This window comes from Canis aureus, chromosome 32, assembly GCF_053574225.1.
Source record: "Canis aureus isolate CA01 chromosome 32, VMU_Caureus_v.1.0, whole genome shotgun sequence".
In the NCBI taxonomy this organism is placed as follows: domain Eukaryota; kingdom Metazoa; phylum Chordata; class Mammalia; order Carnivora; family Canidae; genus Canis; species Canis aureus.
Genome location: NC_135642.1, coordinates 15,599,198 through 15,616,965, shown reverse-complemented (window position 1 = coordinate 15,616,965; position 17,768 = coordinate 15,599,198). Strand labels below are relative to the sequence as shown.

At 36.4% G+C, this 17,768-nt stretch overlaps 1 protein-coding gene and 1 pseudogene across 6 annotated transcripts in view; one reads left to right on the top strand and one right to left on the bottom strand.

Moving 5' to 3' along the window:
* Positions 1 to 17,768, top strand: part of FRMD5 (FERM domain containing 5) — a 311,143-nt gene that overhangs the window by 47,630 nt on the left and 245,745 nt on the right. The gene's annotated exons all lie outside the window — the stretch shown is intronic.
* LOC144303650 (large ribosomal subunit protein eL21 pseudogene) lies at positions 1,584 to 2,178 on the bottom strand (annotated as a pseudogene).

The window sequence follows — 17,768 nt, the reverse complement described above, 5'->3', positions numbered from 1 at the left end:
CATGTAGTTGACTGACATATAGCCATTGAGATGAAACAGTTTTTTTCAGTATGCTTACCACTTTTATCCTTGCTTCAATGGTTCTCTGTTTATGAATCTATGTTGGTTGTAGCTACCAACTTTTACTCCCCTCCTTTTCTCTGGAGAACTTCCTGCATATTTCATTGTACTCCTTTCTGCAACTAGCAAAGGGTTACTAAAAAAAAAAAAAAAAAAAAAAAAAAAAAGAAGGGGGGATTAAATTAATGAATAAACATCTTTTTACCTTGTGAGACCATAGAAGGTAGTGATCATGGATTCAGGTTTAGGGATATTTTGAAATTGAGAAGATAATTCTAGGTCATAGTTTCCCAAAAGTATTGACCATAGAATATTTTAAAGTATAAAAAATGAAATACATGAGATGCATAATTAGTTCATGGATTAAAATGGAGCAAAAACAGTTTTACAGAGAAATGATCAGAATTTGAATCTTTTGCCTTTTTTAAAAAGTAGGATCTTAATCCATAAGTAAAAAATTTAAGAACAAAAAGAATTTAAAAATGCAAGATTAGGGCACATGGGTGGGTCAGTCAGTTGAGTATCTGCCTTCAGCTCAGGTCATGATCTTGGGACCCTGGTATTTAGCCTCCAGTTGGGCTCTCTGCTCAGCGAGGAGTCTGCTTCTCCCTCTCCCTCTGTGATCTCTCTCATTCAAATAAGTAAATAAAATCTTAAAAAAATGCAAGATAAAAATGTTTTAAATAGATTTTTTTGGTTGTCAAATACAGCAGAGAAACAAACATTAAAAATGAAAACAATGTTTTTGTATTTTGTACATAACCACTGTTTACTGTTCGGAACCTGGTCGCTCAGTCCTATCCTCATAGCAGATGTAGCATCAAATCTGTTTATTTTGTTGCAGCATAAGCCTATTTCAGAAAGGCTTTTTGAAACAAAAGGAAGAACGTGAACTGCAGAGTTGCAAAAATCTGCTCTTGAACTAGACAGCTCTGAAAATTATAAATTGTTTCATGTTGGACAGCTCATCCTCTGATTTTTTTAGGGACCAAGTGCTATGAGTAGTATTTTCACATTGAAGGGGTCTGGCTTTTTGCTTGTTTGGGTTATGCATAGATTGTGAACTAGCCATAATTCACCACAATTAAGAATGGTATCAATATTTCATATAATAAAATATCACAAATATGTTGAAATAAAATGACAGTATTCATAACATAGACCAACAGGTATTGAATTGGCAATGCATGTTCTGTGTAACTGTGTGTAAATACTCTGGGTAAATGACAGATCAAATTTTCTTGACATTGTCAAGTACTGTGCTATTATGCAGTATTTTTATTTTTTCACTCCTTAAAAATATACATTTTTAATACTCTAGTTTAAAAGTTTATCAAAAGACACACAAGTATGCAGCTAGATATCACAAAATAAATACATCCTTGTAACTAGCATCTGGATCAAGAAATAAAATACTACCAGCACTCCCAGAAGCTCCCTCATGACTCATCCCTCTTCCTCAGCACTACCTGTTTTCCTACCCAAAGCTAATTACTATCCTAATTTGTAACGACACAGATTACTTTTGCCTTATTTGAATATGTATTCTTTTTTTTTTTTTTTTTTTTTTTTTTTTAACAATCCTGAGGTCTTTTATTTTCTTTACAGTTATCATGCCATGAATTTATAGGGAATGGGTTCCAGCAGTTCAGGCTCCTTTCCATTGGTTCTCACAAAGTGTGCTTCTCTGGGTGGGGCAGGCTGGCACTTCAGTTGGACCCACGTACCTTTCTCTTTGGCTTCCTTCTTTTTCTGATCATATTCCTTCACATGCTTCAGGAAGCTATCTCGGCTCTTTGAGTGTTTAATACACTCAGTGCTGACATTAATTCTCTTGGCAAGAATCTTGCCCTTAACTTGTTTGTTTACAACAATGCCAACAGCATGCTGAGTAACATTGTAGACTCTTCCAGTTTTGCCATGCTAACATTTGTGGGGCATTCCTTTTTGAACAGTGCCCATTCCCTTGATGTCCGCAATATCACCTTTCTTATAGGTTCGCATGTATGTGGCCAAAGGAATAACTCCATGTTTTCTAAAAGGCCTAGAGAACATATAGCGGGTACCTCTCCTCTTTCCCTTTGTGTTGGTCATTTTGACGAATTACTGGAAGATGGTGGTTCCGCTGAATATGTATTCTTTTGTGTCAATTTTTATCCCCTCAGCATAGCATTAGTCCAATTTATCCATGTCGTTGAGTGTATCAATAGTTCATCTCTATTACCATGTGGTAGTCCACTATGTAAGTATACCATAATTCCAAATCCATTTTGTTTTTTAATGGACTTCTGGGGTTTTCTTAGTTGAGGGCTATTATAAATAATAGCCTTAATAATGTGGATATTCTTATAATATGTTTTTCATGTGCCTATATTATATATATATAATATGTATATGTGTATATATGTATGTGCATATATATAGTTATCTATAATTTATAACCTATCTAGTAGTGGAATTGCCAGGGCCTACAATATATTTCTATTCAACTTGAATAGCTACTACCAAATAGCTTTCTAAAGAGCCTGTATGACTTCAGTGCTTCTCATGGTATATGTATGGTGTATGTACACTATACTACACCTTGCCAACACGTGTTGTTATCTATCTTTTTAATTTTAGTCAGTCTGCTTGTGTATGATGGTATTTTGTTTTGTGGTTACTTTGATCTTCTCTAATGCTTAATAAAGTTGAGCATCTTTTCATATGTTTGATTTTTGGGGGATTTTTAAAAAGTGAAGTATCTGTTCTAGTGCCTATTCTTTCTCAAAGATAGCTGTACAATTAAGTGGCTTTTAAAAAATTATTTTAAAATTTATTTATTTATTTTAGAGAGAAAGAATATGCATGAGTCAGGGGGAGGGGCAGAAGGACAGGAGAGAATCTCAAGCCGACTGTGTGCTGAATATGGAGCCCCATGTGGGCCTTGATATCTTGACCCTGAGATCATGACCTGAACCAAAATCAGGAATTGAATGTTCAACCATCTGAATCATCCAGGCACCCCTAATTAAGTGGCTTTTGATATATTCAGAGGTGTACATCCATCACCAGATCAATTTTACAATGTTTTCTTTGTGCCAGAAAGAAATCTTGCACTCTTTAGCTGTCATCACACACCCCCTCCTTCTCAGTTCTCCACCTACTCCAAACCCTTGGCAACCACTAATCTACTTCTATTTCTATAGATCTACCTATTCTAGACATTTCATATAAATGGAATTGTACAATATGAGATCTTTCTTTCACTTAACATAATCTTTTCAAGATTCATCCATATTTCAGGACTTTATCTTTTTATGGCTGAATAATATTCCATTGTATGGACATACCGCATTTTATTTACACACTTATCGGTTGATGGGCATTTAGGTTGTTTCCACCTTTTGGCTACTATGAGTAATGCTGCTATGAATATTTGTGTACAACTTTTTGCGTGTCAAGATAGGTTTTTATTTCTCTGGGGATTGTGAATTGTTTCTTAAAGATTCACGGACAGTAATAACTCTGTAAAGGTGTATAGTGTTTTTCTTAGTCATATATTTAAAATAAATTTTAAAATAAATATTGCTAACATGTTGTTCATTGAACACATATTTTTGTGGAATACCAGTGTTCCGAGGAGCACATTTTGAGAAAGATTTCTGAGTGGTCATGTTCTTCAGTGTGATGTGAGGAGAAGAAAGGTGTGAGCTAGGAATCAGTGACTTATAAGTATTTAGTATTGGATTCTCATTTCACAGAAGATTTTTCAATTTGCATTTCATTGTTGAAGGAACTGTGGTCAATGCTATGTGTTAATATCTTCTTTGAAAGGGTTAGAGGGCAAATGAGATTTTTATGAGTCCAGAAGATCTAAGAAACAGCCTTTTAAAACAATAGGAGAGAGCTGTGTGATTTCCAAAATCTTTCTATAAAGGATTCAGACTCTTCATCTTTTAAGATGATGATAGCTATATAGAATTTGTTTTGTATAGGCACTTTCTACAGTGCACCAGAACATGAATTTGCAGGCCAAATAGAAAAGAGATTATCTAGTGGTTGCAATAAAGGCTTCATCCATAAAGTGTTACCTGTTTTGCAATGAAAATAGTTCACTAAAATGTAATTAGCAGTATACATTAAGCAATTTTCACTCAGAAGCATCTTACAAATATGCTCTGATTATAAATCATAAATACTCTTTTACACTATTGGGTAGGATTGAAATCCAAATTAATCCCAAAGAAAAAACTTCTGTTCTCTTAGTAACCAAACAGGTAAGTAGATAAATAACATAGTAATTAGGGAAAATAAAAAACTTGTGTAATGTATGGATTGGTCTATTCTTAACACCTGTTTTTGTAAGTCATGTTAGAAGACAAAATTCAACTTAAGTTCACATCAAAGTGAAAGTTCAATTTGATTCCCACTTTGAAAAACAATAATGCATTAATTTTCTCCATGGTTATAGAGTATTGCATTTTAAGTCCCCATTTCCATATGGTAAACTCCTTTAGTATGATGTATTTTTTCTTCTAATAAAGATGATTAAATGAAAGACAAGGGGCTGATTATATTTTATTAGCGACTAAATGTGCTAAGTTACATGTGTTAAATCTTGAACTTTCTCATTCAGTTTAGCAGAATTATCCTTGGTAACCATGTGTCCCTGCTGCTTATTAAACATAATTGAACTTCTAGTGTGCAATCAGAATTGAATCAAAAGAAATAGCTAACATTTTCCAGACTCACAGTAGCAACGTCTAAGGCTGGATTACTTAGAGTTGGAGTCCTGGTCAGCTTTTACACTGAAATGGATTTTACACCAAATCCATTTTTTCTGAAGTATAAATTTCATCTAAGTTTCCATTTACCTGTTTCTGCCAAACCTTACTCTAAGAACCAAAACCCCTAAAATCTCTTACAAACACCGGCAATTAATCCCTGGTAGTTTTACTGATATAAGAGCACTTCATTTATCAAACATGTGTTCAAGAAATACAATACTGAAAAGTAATACATGAAGTGGAACAGTGATTTTAAAGAGATGCTGGACTTGAGGGAGTTAAGTGTTAATGCTGCACTAAGTTGATAGTGCCATAACAGATGATGGTTTCCCATTCCCACTTTGGCCTATGGTGAGTAGCAGGTGCATTCAGTTCTGTACAGCCTTGCAATCTGCCAGCTCTCTGATGGCCTGGAGCATGAGGTCCTCAGGACAAATGTTTGCGGGAGGCCTTTATGGTAGGTCTGTCAAACAGAATCAGTGGTGAGGCAGCAGAAATAGGGGAGTGGACTGCTGCAGTTTATATATCCTCCTGGGATTCTACTCCAGAAATTTTAATTTTAAATCTTAGTAAACTGAGAAGAGTAAGAGCTTTCCACCTTCAGAACAATTTATCAGAACAAATTCAATAATAAGTCTGTGATGGTGTGATTCTGGTGAGATTTCGACCAGAAGTCTTTTCTCTCCTGACTCTCGTACCAATGCTGCAACTAAAAACCAGTTTTCTTTGTGGCCTGCCACAGTAGGGAACAAGCAGGGACTTCCTCAGTCTTCTCATAGTTTAGAAGGTGTGGATGTCATATAGACTTGACTCACTCTGTTGCAAATTCTCCCTTTGAGAAGGAATTTGGTGAAAATGAATAGATTGTCTTAAAAATATCAATGGCATATTTATGAATTGTGCAAGCATCCAAATGTCTGTTGCTTATGGGAAGATGTGTTTGAAATAGATAGGCAATAAATGGTGGCTGGGTTTTCATGCTAGACCTCAGAAACCATTTAACTCAGGAAGTCTCTGCAAAGAGAAGTTGTTACAATCTGGCATCCTTTAGAGTCCCAGAAGCCACAAAGTCCTCTGGGCCCAAGACACTCTGTAGTTTAAAGCGTTGCATCATGTGAAGTCCAGTGGGTGAACACTCCTAAGCACATTTCTTGCTATGCTCACTGAATCATTGCCAGGTTTTTTTTCTGTCCTGTGTCTGGGCCCTAACCACTGTCCATGTCTAGTGGGTTAGAGATAGGAAGCAGTCAGCTCCCAGGTTAGTAGAATCAAAGGCCGAGTGGGCCTTATTTACAAATTTCCTTTTGATAGGTGTTTTAAGTGGGAAAGAAATTAATACATGTTGATAAAAATAATACAGGCATACCTCATTTGTGCTTCGCCTTATTGTGTTTCAGAGATAGCCAATAGCCTCACCGTAAAAAATTCTTGTTCTTAATTAGAAGCTTGCTTTTTTTCTTTTTCTTTTCTTTTTTTTTAAAGGAAAAAGGGAAAGAGAAGCCCTGTAATGAAATGTGTAGAACACTGGCCTGGGAATCAGGACAGCCAATTCTCTCTCTCTCTCTCTCTCTTTTTTTTTTTTTTTTTTACCAGTTCTTACTTTTGACTTTGCGCTTCACATTGTGAACTTGTGCCAACAGCTTAACCTCTGTTTGCTCATATGTAAGAGGCAGATAGGGAGAAACAGTCTCTAAAGACTTCTCCAGTTTCAAAACACTATGTTTATAGGAACTCAATGTATTCTGCACCTACCTAGAGTTGTAAGGCTTTTGTGAAATGTCATTGCAGTGTCTGATGGTCAATTATGTTTAAACAGGATGAAAAATAATATCCTACCAGAAGAGTGAGACTCTGGTAAACCAAGATTATGCCTGTGAAAGTGGAGCTGCATGATTGGGTTCTAGTTGCACTTAACTACTACGTAAACATTGAGACTTTGGGCTTGAACTCTTTGGGTCTCTCTTTTCCTCTGTAAAGATTAGGTGAACCTCTAGATTATCTTTCAGCTCTCAGATTCTACTGGTATCTCTAATAGGTATTTAATGGTAATCATAACATCGAAATGATTCAGTTGTGTTTGTTAAGCTGGTGGTGGAAAGGAACTGGTTACAGAGAAACAGACAAAATCAATTATTGAATGTCTACTGTATTCGAAACTAATATGCTCTGGAGAACTTTCATAGTCATGCATAGCAGCTAGCTATATATTTTATATTTTAGGAGTTCTGTATTTCCATTTCTCATTTATGATCAAGAAAAAGAGCTTCAGGCAAAGATAAAATCATCTACTATCCAGTATTGCAGTTTGATCTCTCTAGTATAGTTTGTTGGGAATTATGTTTCTTTTTCTCTGGAATTGTTTTTTGCAGTTAATAATCTTCTAATAATATCTCTAATAATTATGTCTTGCTTATTGTCTAATATCTTATTAATGGAACACTTGGAAAGGTGCCTTATACTTAATCTAGCTCATGGTCCTTTGTGACTAGTGAAAATTCTTGGCCAGGTGTCCATCTCTGATTATACAATCTTTATAGATAGCTGATTTTTCAGTCTCAGAGTGAACACTCGGTGTTTGTGGGACAATAAGAAAGCTAGATGGAAGTAAATTTCTGAGATGGTTATGTGGGAATTGAACAGGAGGATCAAATGAGGAAGAGTTTCAAAGCTGGATGTATGAGGATGGCGGAATATTTTCTAATCTCCAGCTTCATTGTTTGGGTTGCACTGTGTGTGGTACATTCTTTGTGTTCAGGCGGGGCACCCCTGTTACCTTGGAGCTGAGTTTTCTAACTCTGTCTGATTTGGAACACACTGTTTACCCTCCTCATAGGAGGGAGTACAGAATTCGCCCACTTGTCTCCCTGTACTGCTCCTAATTTAAACAGTCTAATAATTCTTATTAACACAAGTTATCCTTTTACATTTATCAAGGTGGGGGGGGGCATTTCTTGCAGTTACCAGCTCTGTTCTGTGAATGATAGATTTTAAAGAAATTTTCTGGCCTACACTTTATGGAGATGAATTTTTTTCAGAATTAGATGTCCCCTACAGAGATGAAATAATTATGCTACAAATGTATGGAGTCCTCATAAATTTCATTTCATTTGTAATTTTTATTAATTTCTAAAATACTTTAAAATTATTAATAAATGTTTGTGATCATCTAAGAGAAGAAGCCCAAGTTATTTGATTCTACCACTGTGGGTTCACTAAAACAAAGTTATGTGAGACTTACTTTATTTCTTGACAGGTTTAGTAGATTGATCATGGAAATACAATAAGCAAAGCTTAGCCAAAACTCAGTAGACAATTGACCACATGTCAGAGTAATTTTGAAGGTCAGGAGGAAAAATATGAACTAATTGCTAATACAGTTAATTGGATTAGTATTAATGCAGGAAATTTTCTGTTATACCTTTAGGGTTCTGTTCAGAACTTCCTGGTCAACATTGTTTTTTTTTTTTTTTTTCAATTCTTGGATGAAGTCTTCTGTAGAAGGCATATTTATTGATTTTGTGAATGCCCTAGTGTGGGAAGGGATAATGAGTACATTTGATGACATAGGATATTGAAGAGGTCACCACAGACAAAGACAACTGGTCTAGTTTAATGATGGCATTAAATAGTTGTAAGGATAAGGCTTTATACATGAAGGGGGGAAAAAAACCCCTATACAAATGGGCCCCAAGTGTGAGGGACTTGGCTGAAGCATAGCACACATAAAAAATGATTTTATGAGGTTTAATAGATGGTGAGTACAGTGTTCATCAGTCATATTTTTTAGTGCAGAAATAAAGCTAGTGTGGTCTTAGGTAGGCTGTGTTACCAGAAGTCCAATAACAATACCAAGAAAGTGATGCTCCCACTCTTATTCTGCAGCTTCCAAATTACAAAGAGAATTCAGTTCTGAGTACAGGGCGCCCTTGAGGAGAACAACTAGGATTGTTTGGAGTCTAGAAACTGTATTCAGGAAGAAGGTCAAAGGAACCACAATGTTATAATTCTATTGGAAAGTTCTAGTTTTGCTTTCACATTGAGGGTTTTTCCCCCCATCGGTTTTATTTGGCTCAATGGTGGGGATCTCATTTGCCATGTACATAATCAGTTATCCCAGGACCTTTTATTAAATAGTTTGTTTCCTGCCTGGATTTGGAATGCCTCCACTGTCTAATACCAATTTTCTGTAGATGCACTTGACTGTCTGAGTTTTCTATTCTGTTCCATTGGTTTGTTTATCTATTCCTGGGCTTAATATCACACCATTTTAATTATTTTACCATTTTATTCAAAATCATCATGGCTTTTCTTGGCTCTTTTTTTCTGTTCTGTGTGAATTTTAGAATGAGCTTGTTAAGTTTCACAAAAATTCCCTATAGGGTATTTGCCAGAATTGTGTTGATTTCTTAATGGAGCAATTTGAGGAGAATTGGTACAATTATTCCATCTAGTATTCCTATTTACAAATATATTTCTCTTTATTTAGTTCTTCTTTGAGTTTTGTTTAAAAGATTTTATTTATTCATGAGAGACACAGAGACACGGAGACACAGGCAGGGAGAGAAGCAGGCTCTCCACATTCAGGGAGCCCAATGCGGGACTCAATCCTGGGACTCTGGGATCACGCCCTGGGCTGAAGGCAGGAGCTCAACCGTTGAGCCACCCAGACATCCCTTTGAATTTTTTTTTTAATATTTTTTTAAAAAATTTATTTATGATAGTCATATAGAGGGAGAGAGAGAGGCAGAGACATAGGCAGAGGGAGAAGCAGGCTCCATGCACCTGGAGCCTGACGTGGGATTCAATCCCGGGTCTCCAGGATCGCGCCCTGGGCCAAAGGCAGGCGCCAAACCGCTGCGCCACCCAGGGATCCCTCCCTTTGAATTTTTAATACAATTTATGTTTTTCTCTAGCAGAGTCTTACATATAATTTATTGGATTTCTTTTCAGTTACCCCATAATGTTTATTGCTATTGCAAATGGTTTCTTTTTAAAAATTATATTTTCTAGTTGGTTACTACTGGAATATATGAATACTGTCAATATTTGTAAGTTGATTCTATGTTGAGCAACCTTTCTGAATTCTCTGCATTGTAATTGTAGATTCTCTTAGATTTCTAATGAGAGTAATGATAACATACAAATAATGATAATGTTTTGATATTTCCTTCTTACTTTATATATTTTTTCTTACACCATTATACTCTCTGGGACCTCCAAAAGTGTTGACTAGAAGTGGACATCATTCTTTTATTCTTGATTATCCCACTTTACCCTTTTAGTTGCATTTTTACTAGTTTTGGTATATGGTACTTTCGTTATTCAGTTCTAGTTATTTCATAATTTCTATTTTGATTTTTATCCCATGAGTCATTTTTGAGTACATTTATTTTTTATTTTTTTTTTAAGATTTTTATTATTCATGAGAGACACACACACACAGGTAGAGACACAGGCAGAGGGAGAAGCAGGCTCCATGCAGGGAGCCCGATGTGGGACTCGATCTCGGGACTCCAGGATCACGCCCTGGGCCTAAGGCAGGCACTAAACCACTGAGCCACCCAGGGATCCCCTTGAGTACATTTTAAATTTTCTAAACATAGAATTGTTTGTTTACTTTTTATTATTTATTTATAATTATTTACATTGTTTTAAAAGAATATGATTGGAATGAGATTTATTCTCAGAAATTGGTTGATGCTGCCTCTGAGATCTAATATGCAGTAAATTTTTATAAATGTCTTATGTGTGCTTAAAACCAATGTATATTCTTTTCTATTTGGTACAGAGTTTTATATCTGTGTGTGTGTGTGTGTGTGTGTATGTGTGTGTGAGATCAACTTACTTTTGTGTTCAAATATGCTGTATCTTTAGGGAATTTTTGTCTGCTTGATCATCAGTCTCAGATATCAGAGTTAGAATCCCCTTTAGTTTTACTATCTCATGGTTGTGGTTTTGCTTGTTTCTCCCTGTTAATTTTATCTGTTTTTGCTTCCTATACATTTGAGAGCCTATATTTATTATATAAGTTCATCATATCTTTTTTGTCAGCGTTCTTTTTGCCATTAGGTAATGTCATCCTTTGCTCTTATTTTTGTCTTACATCCTAAGTTCTATTCTGTTGTTCATGTTGTCTTGCCAGCAATAAAAAAGTATTTTTATCAAATATATTTGTTCATGATTTTTTTATCAAATTTTTGGGATCATTTTGCTTTAAATGTGTCTCTAGTTGGGTTTGTTAACCTACTCTTGATAACACATTCTTTTAATTGTGTGTGTGTGTGTGTGTGTGTGCGCGCGCGCGCACACGCGCATAGAGACTTGAACTCATTTTTGCCATTTTCTTGCATATTTTCTTTCTTTTTTTGTATTACTCTTGTCATTTAGATTGATAAAATTGTGAATATCATCTTTATGTTCCTCTGATTTTAGAAGCATAGATGGCATTTCTGTTCTCGTAATGGTTATTCCTAAGTTTTTAGCATTCACACATAATTACAAAATTTTCTATCAAAGTTTAAAAGGATCTTACTGTATGTGAACATCTTCCTTTCCAGTTCCACTTTTAAAATCTCATTAAGATATAATTCACATATTTTACAATTCAGCCATTTAAAATGTACAATTCAGTGTTTTTTAGTTTATTCACAGGGTTGTACAACCATTGCCACAGTCTAATTTTAGAACACTTTTGTTCCCCTTAAAGGCAATACTGTATCTAGGATTTCTTGTTTGGCCTACTCCCTGTCCCCTTCCCTCCTAAGGATGTTCCCCAGTCCTAGGCAACCACCACTTTCTGTCTCTTTAGATTCACCTGTTCTGAACACTTCATGTAAGTGGAATTAATTTCATTTATGTGACTACTTGTCTTTCAATTATGAAAAACTGTAATTAGGTACATTTGATAATATACTTTATCTGATTGTGGGACCACCAGGATATCTTTCTTGTTTCTTTGTGCTCTCCTTTCTGAAGTACCTCCTAAGATATATCAATTCTTTTTTTTTAAGATTTTATTTATTTATTCATGAGAGAGAGAGAGAGAGAGAGAGAGGCACAGACACAGGCAGAGGGAGAAGCAGGCTCCATGCAGGGAGCCCGACATGGGACTCGATCCTGGGTCTCCAGGATCACCCCCTGGGCTGAAGGCGGTGCTAAACCGCTGAGCCACTCAGGCTGCCCTCAATTCTTTTTTTTTTTTTCCCAAAAGATTTTTTATTTACTTATTAGGGACAGAGAGAGTGAGAGAGTGCAAGCATGAGTAGTGGGGAGAGGCAAAGGGAGAAGCAGATTCCCTGCTGAGCCAGGAGCCTGATGTGGGGCTCGATCCTAGGACCTGGGATCATGACCTGAGCTGAAAGTGAGATGCTTAATTATCTGAGCCACTCCAGCACCCCAGATACATCAATTCTTTTTTTTTTTTAAACTTTATTTTTTTAAGTCTTTTTTTTTTTATTTTTAATTAATTTATTTATTTAGAGAGAGAGAGAGAGAGAGGGGCAGAGACACAGGCAGAGGGAGAAGCAGGCTCCATGCACCGGGAGCCCGACGTGAGATTCGATCCCGGGTCTCCAGGATCGCACCCTGGGCCAAAGGTAGGCGCTAAACCGCTGCGCCACCCAGGGTTCCCAGATACATCAATTCTTTAGTGAGAAATTATTAGTGGAAAACTCAGTCATTGTAGGGTCTTAAAAATGTCTTTATTGTCTCATTCTTTTTGATAGCTTAGTTGGGCATTGAATTCTGGCTTGACAATTCTCTTGTTTTTAACATTTTGGTTATATAACTCCATTATCTTCAAGGCATCTATTATTGCTGATGAAGTGTCTGCTGTCAGTCTTTTTTTAGGTAGATAATACTCCTTTATGGTACTTTAATGTTCTGCATTTTCACAATGATATGTGCACGTGTGGGTTTATTTGTATTTATCTTGATTGGTACTGAGATTGCATTTTTTTTTAAGGGAGAAAGGGGCAGAGGGGGGAGAGAGAATCTTAAGCACGTTCCACACCTAGTATGGAGCCCAACCCACCGCTCGATCTCAGGACCCTGAGATCATGACCTGAGCTGAAATCAAGAGCCAGAGGCTTAACCCACCAAGCCACCCAGGTGCCCTGAGATTACACTTTGAATGTCTGTGTTTTTATGCCGTTTTTGCTTTCTTTATCTCTTTGAGGATCCTAAACATTGAGTTTGAGGTCAATTTCAGATGGTTACATTATTTCCATTTTGTCTTAAGTGGATTAATCTCTCTGTAGTTGCTTTTGTTGACAATTGTAGTGTTAATTTTCTTTATGTATTTTGGAATTTTGGTTTGAGAGCTTAATTCCAGTGAGAGTTATTATCATCTCACCTTACCCTACTTTTCCTCAAAATTTTGCTTCCATTTGGTTCCACAGGTAATTCAGGATTCCTGATTTTCATGATAATGGTGATAATGTACATCCAGCCATTGAGCTAGCAAGTGGCTGGCTTGGGTTCTGGCCTTTCCTACCTCTTTTATTGTACGGCTTCACATAAACTGCTTTTTTAAGTCTCATTATTGGAGTTTGGCCCACTCCCTGGTTTTAAGCAATGAGCTGGCTCCAGTTGCATGCCATAAGTGAAGCACTTTTAATTCTCATTAACCTACAGAAGCTGAATTCTTGGCCTTCTTTGTTTGCTCCTATACTTAGAGCCCATTAAGCCTCACTCACTGCTTTGTGTTTTGTTCTATTCTTTAGTCCTTGGGAATATTTATTATAAGTAATGTATAACAATAGAATTGATATAATTTATTATCTTTCTTCCTGGGTATTATTGTGAGATAATTCAGCATCTGTTTGTTTGTTTCTTCCTTTCTTAAGGAATTTTCACCTATTCATTTGAGAACGAGAGAGAGGGAGAGCACACACAGGTAAGGGGAGGGGCAGAAGGATAGGAAGAAGGACAAGCAGACTCCCCAGTGAGCAGTGAGCCTGTTATGGGTCCCGATCCCAGGACCCCGAGACTACAACTGGAGCTGAAGTCAAACACTTAACAACTGAGCAATCCAGGTGCCCCAACTCTGCATCTGTTTCAACGTCCTTCTAGTATTCCTCCTTTTACTACATGAACTGGAAAATAAAAATTACTACCTATGCTTCCTTACATCTAGGGTTCCTGATGTAGTTCAGATTACACTAATCACATTCACTTTTATGATACTCCAATTCAGAACTGAATACAGGGGAGGGGGTGGGTAGAGTGTCATACACATGGCATTAGTTTTGCTGGAGCAGATCCAGTGGCTTAGAGTTTGCAGCTCTCTCTGATTCCCAAATTGCAGACCTGGGCTGTGTCCCCTTAGTGCCAGCAATTCTGGCAACAACTTCCTGGTGTCTAACAGAAGCTAAGGCATTGTATTCAGAACCAATAATCACATTGGTGGCTACCTAATTCCTGGATGTGGCTAAGGAGTTATGATTCTGTCCAGCACTTAGCATAGCAGTGCCCTATTTCTTTAAGTTACTTGCTTTTTTTTTTTTTTAAAGATTTAATTTATTTATTTGACAGAACACAAGCAGAGGGAGTGGCAGAGGGAGAAGCAGACTCCTCGTTGAGCAGGGAGCCCGATATGGGGCTTGATCCTGGGACTCCGAGATCATGACCTAAGCCAAAGGCAGATGCTTAACTAACTGAGCCACCCAGGTGCCCTTCTTTAACTTTCTTTTCTTTCTTTTTTTTTTTTTTTTTTTTTTCTTTAAATTTCTGATGGTGGCAGAGGTGGCTCCCTTGGCAGGCCAGTTCTCTGTGGATTCTGACTCATTCCTTAAGGTTTAGCATAGAGCCTCCCCTTCTACTCTTTCAACTATTTTATTGGCATCTAAATGTTAGCACCTAAGTATTAAATCTGATTGTGCTTAAAACACTAGAGAATCTTTATACCTGCAACTGAATCCTGACTAATATAGCAGCTAGGATTTTACTTTTTATTTTTTTATCTATCACTGTTTACATGGGTAGTATAGGAGTAGGGAGAGGGTTGTGGACTCAAAGTATGAACTTACAAAGCCATCTTATCTAGAACTCTCTGCCACTATGTTATGTTTTTCAATTTTAGATAGTTTCTTTTAGATCAACATTGTAAAGCTGATGTTGTCTGAATTATAAAACAGAAATAGAATGGTATCTGTTTTACCCCCAAGGAGAAAAAAAATAGTATATATTTAAGATTCCAATGTAAACTGATTGGGCTAAGAAAATTTGGAAAATGTAACAACTTTTTCTACCACTGGAAAGTAATGAAGTGTTACCCTCTTTGAAGACTACTATGAATTGTATGACCAAAAAATAGAAAACACCAGCTAGCTACAAATAAATCTTACTCTTCTTCTTTTCTACTTTTATGTCTTATCACAGCCAGTTTGCTAGTTATGTATCTAAAGAAATACTCTTTTCTGCAATTTATAGAATAAAAATAGTCATCTTTGTGAAAGTGTTCTGAGATTTCTGATATTCTTTTTTATTAAAATGTTAGTTGCATTTGATAAGAAATGTTCTTCTTCATAATTTTCCTGGCATAACTTCATTGCCACCCAAAACTTACCTATATGACGTTTGTATTTTAAGTAATATTGTAACTGTAGTTCAGGAAATTAGCAGAAATATCCTGAAAATTTCATGCCTTATCTACAAACTTGCCTTTTTGTTCCCTTTAATTTACAATTACTTAAAAAATTATGCCAGAGTCACAACACAGAGTAATGCTTATAATACAAGGAATCTAAAATAGTTATGCAATAAAAATGTGTCTTTGTTATAATTAAAACTTTGAAAAATTATATATGTGAAGAATAAAGACTAGAAAGTAATAATAAAAAAATTGGAAGTGGTTGATACTTTCTTGATACTTTCTTAGAGAAAATAAAACCAGTTGGGCTTGTTTTGTTCATGGGAGTCTTGTTTTGACTCCTAATATCTGGAATCTGCTTCTTTTCTCCTCCATTTGTGAAAACTGGGAAAACTTATTTCTAGGTTTCTGGCACCACTCTTGTTCTTTGTGAGATATGAAAAATGATTGAGATTGGTTGTGTGAATAACATCTGTACATTTTTTAGGTACTCCGAGATGTAGTTTAGATTTACTTGGGGACTTAAACTCATTTAGCCACTATCATCCCTCTCCTGGTGTTCCAAGGGCCTCCTACTTTGTCTGGTTATTTTTCATGCTTATTCCTAAACATCTCCTTTCCACAGTAGCTGGAGAGATACTTTGAACGTACAAGTCAAGTCACATGTCTACTTTGCTATAATACTCCAAAGGCTTTTCACCTCATGCAGTGTGAAGCCTGTGGGGCCCTCCATAGTCAGTTTTATTTCTTGTTGCTCCTTCCCTTGCTCCCTCCATTCTATACACACAGTTCCCCTCTTGCTGTTTCTCACTTAAACATTCTGTCAACTCATTCTGCCCTGCATTTGTTGTTGCTTGCACCTGCAGGGCCTTTCTCCCATGGCTTGTATCCCCGCCTCATTCAAGTCACTGCTGAAATGCCTTCTCAGAAAGGCCCTCACAGATTATCTAAATAGTACCCCTCTGTCCTCTTACCTGCTTTATTTTTCTTCAAAATATTATCACTACTGAATATTCTGTATTTATTTGTTGACTGTTTACTCCACTAGAATGTAAGTGCAATCAAACCGCAGATTTGATTCTGTTCACTGTTAAATGCTCAAGGTCTGGAACAGAACCTGGGACATAGGTGCTCAATAAGTGAATTAATTTGAGTAGTCCTTTACTCTGTACATGGAATTTCTTTTGTTTGCTTTATTTCTTTCTAATCAAGGTTTTTCTGTCCTTGTCAAGTTGAATTTCAATCTGGATAAAGAGATGAAACAGAAACTGCTTCTTTTTTTCTCTGCCTTATACAATGGTCCTTTATTTTCCTTATCTTCCCCACTTCCTATGCATCTAGGAAGAGCTCTTATTATTGTCCTCTGAGCATGATTGTCTTCATGAATCTTAGCTCATTTTGGACTTTGACCTTCCAGGCATTCTTTACATAAATCCTTGCTGGTCTTTTGTATATTTCATTTTGGCCATGTGCTTTTTTTACTTGTATGTTTTGAACACATTCTTTTAACATTTGGCTGCTTCATGGGGTTTCTTGTCTATACACACCAACTTAGAGATCTTTTCTCTTTCTTTAACTGATTGTACAGTTGAAATTTTTATTTTTATTTTTTCAGGCCTCTGGGACTCAAAACTTTTTTCATGATCTCTAAACATTGGCTTGTATCTGATCTACTTCAACTTTAAAAATATTTTTTGTTTATTTATTTATTTAGAGCATGAGCGCAAGCAGGGGGAGGGGGCAGAGGAAGAAACAGAGAATCTCAAGCAGACTCCCAACTGAGCATGGAGCCTGACATGGGACTCCATCTCTTGATCCTGAGATCATGACCTGAGTGGAAATCAAGAGTCGGATGCTTAATCGACTGAGCTACCCAGACACCCCACTCAGAACTTTTGGTATTTTCTTAAACTTTAAACTGTATACCTAATACATCCACAGTTATATTTTTTGGTCATTAGATATTTGAATTTCACATAGGTGGCTTTGCAGATTTTTGTCATTTTTTTACTACCAACCTATTCTTTCTTGCTTGTCAGAATTAAGTCCTATTTAGTAATTCTCTTATTTCCTTATTTTTTTCATTGTTAATTTCTCTAAAAACATACTTTTTAAGGGACGTCTGGGTAGCTTAGCGGTTGAGTGCCTGCCTTCGGCCCAGGGAGTGATCTTGGAGTCCCGGGACTGAGTCCCACATCGGGCTCCCTGCATGGAGCCAGCTTCTCCCTCTGCTTATGTCTCTGCCTCTCTCTGTCTCTCTGTCTCTCTGTCTCTCATGAATAAATCAATAAAAATCTTACAACCCCCCCCCCAAAACCATACTTTTAAAATTGTTATTTTTTTTTAAT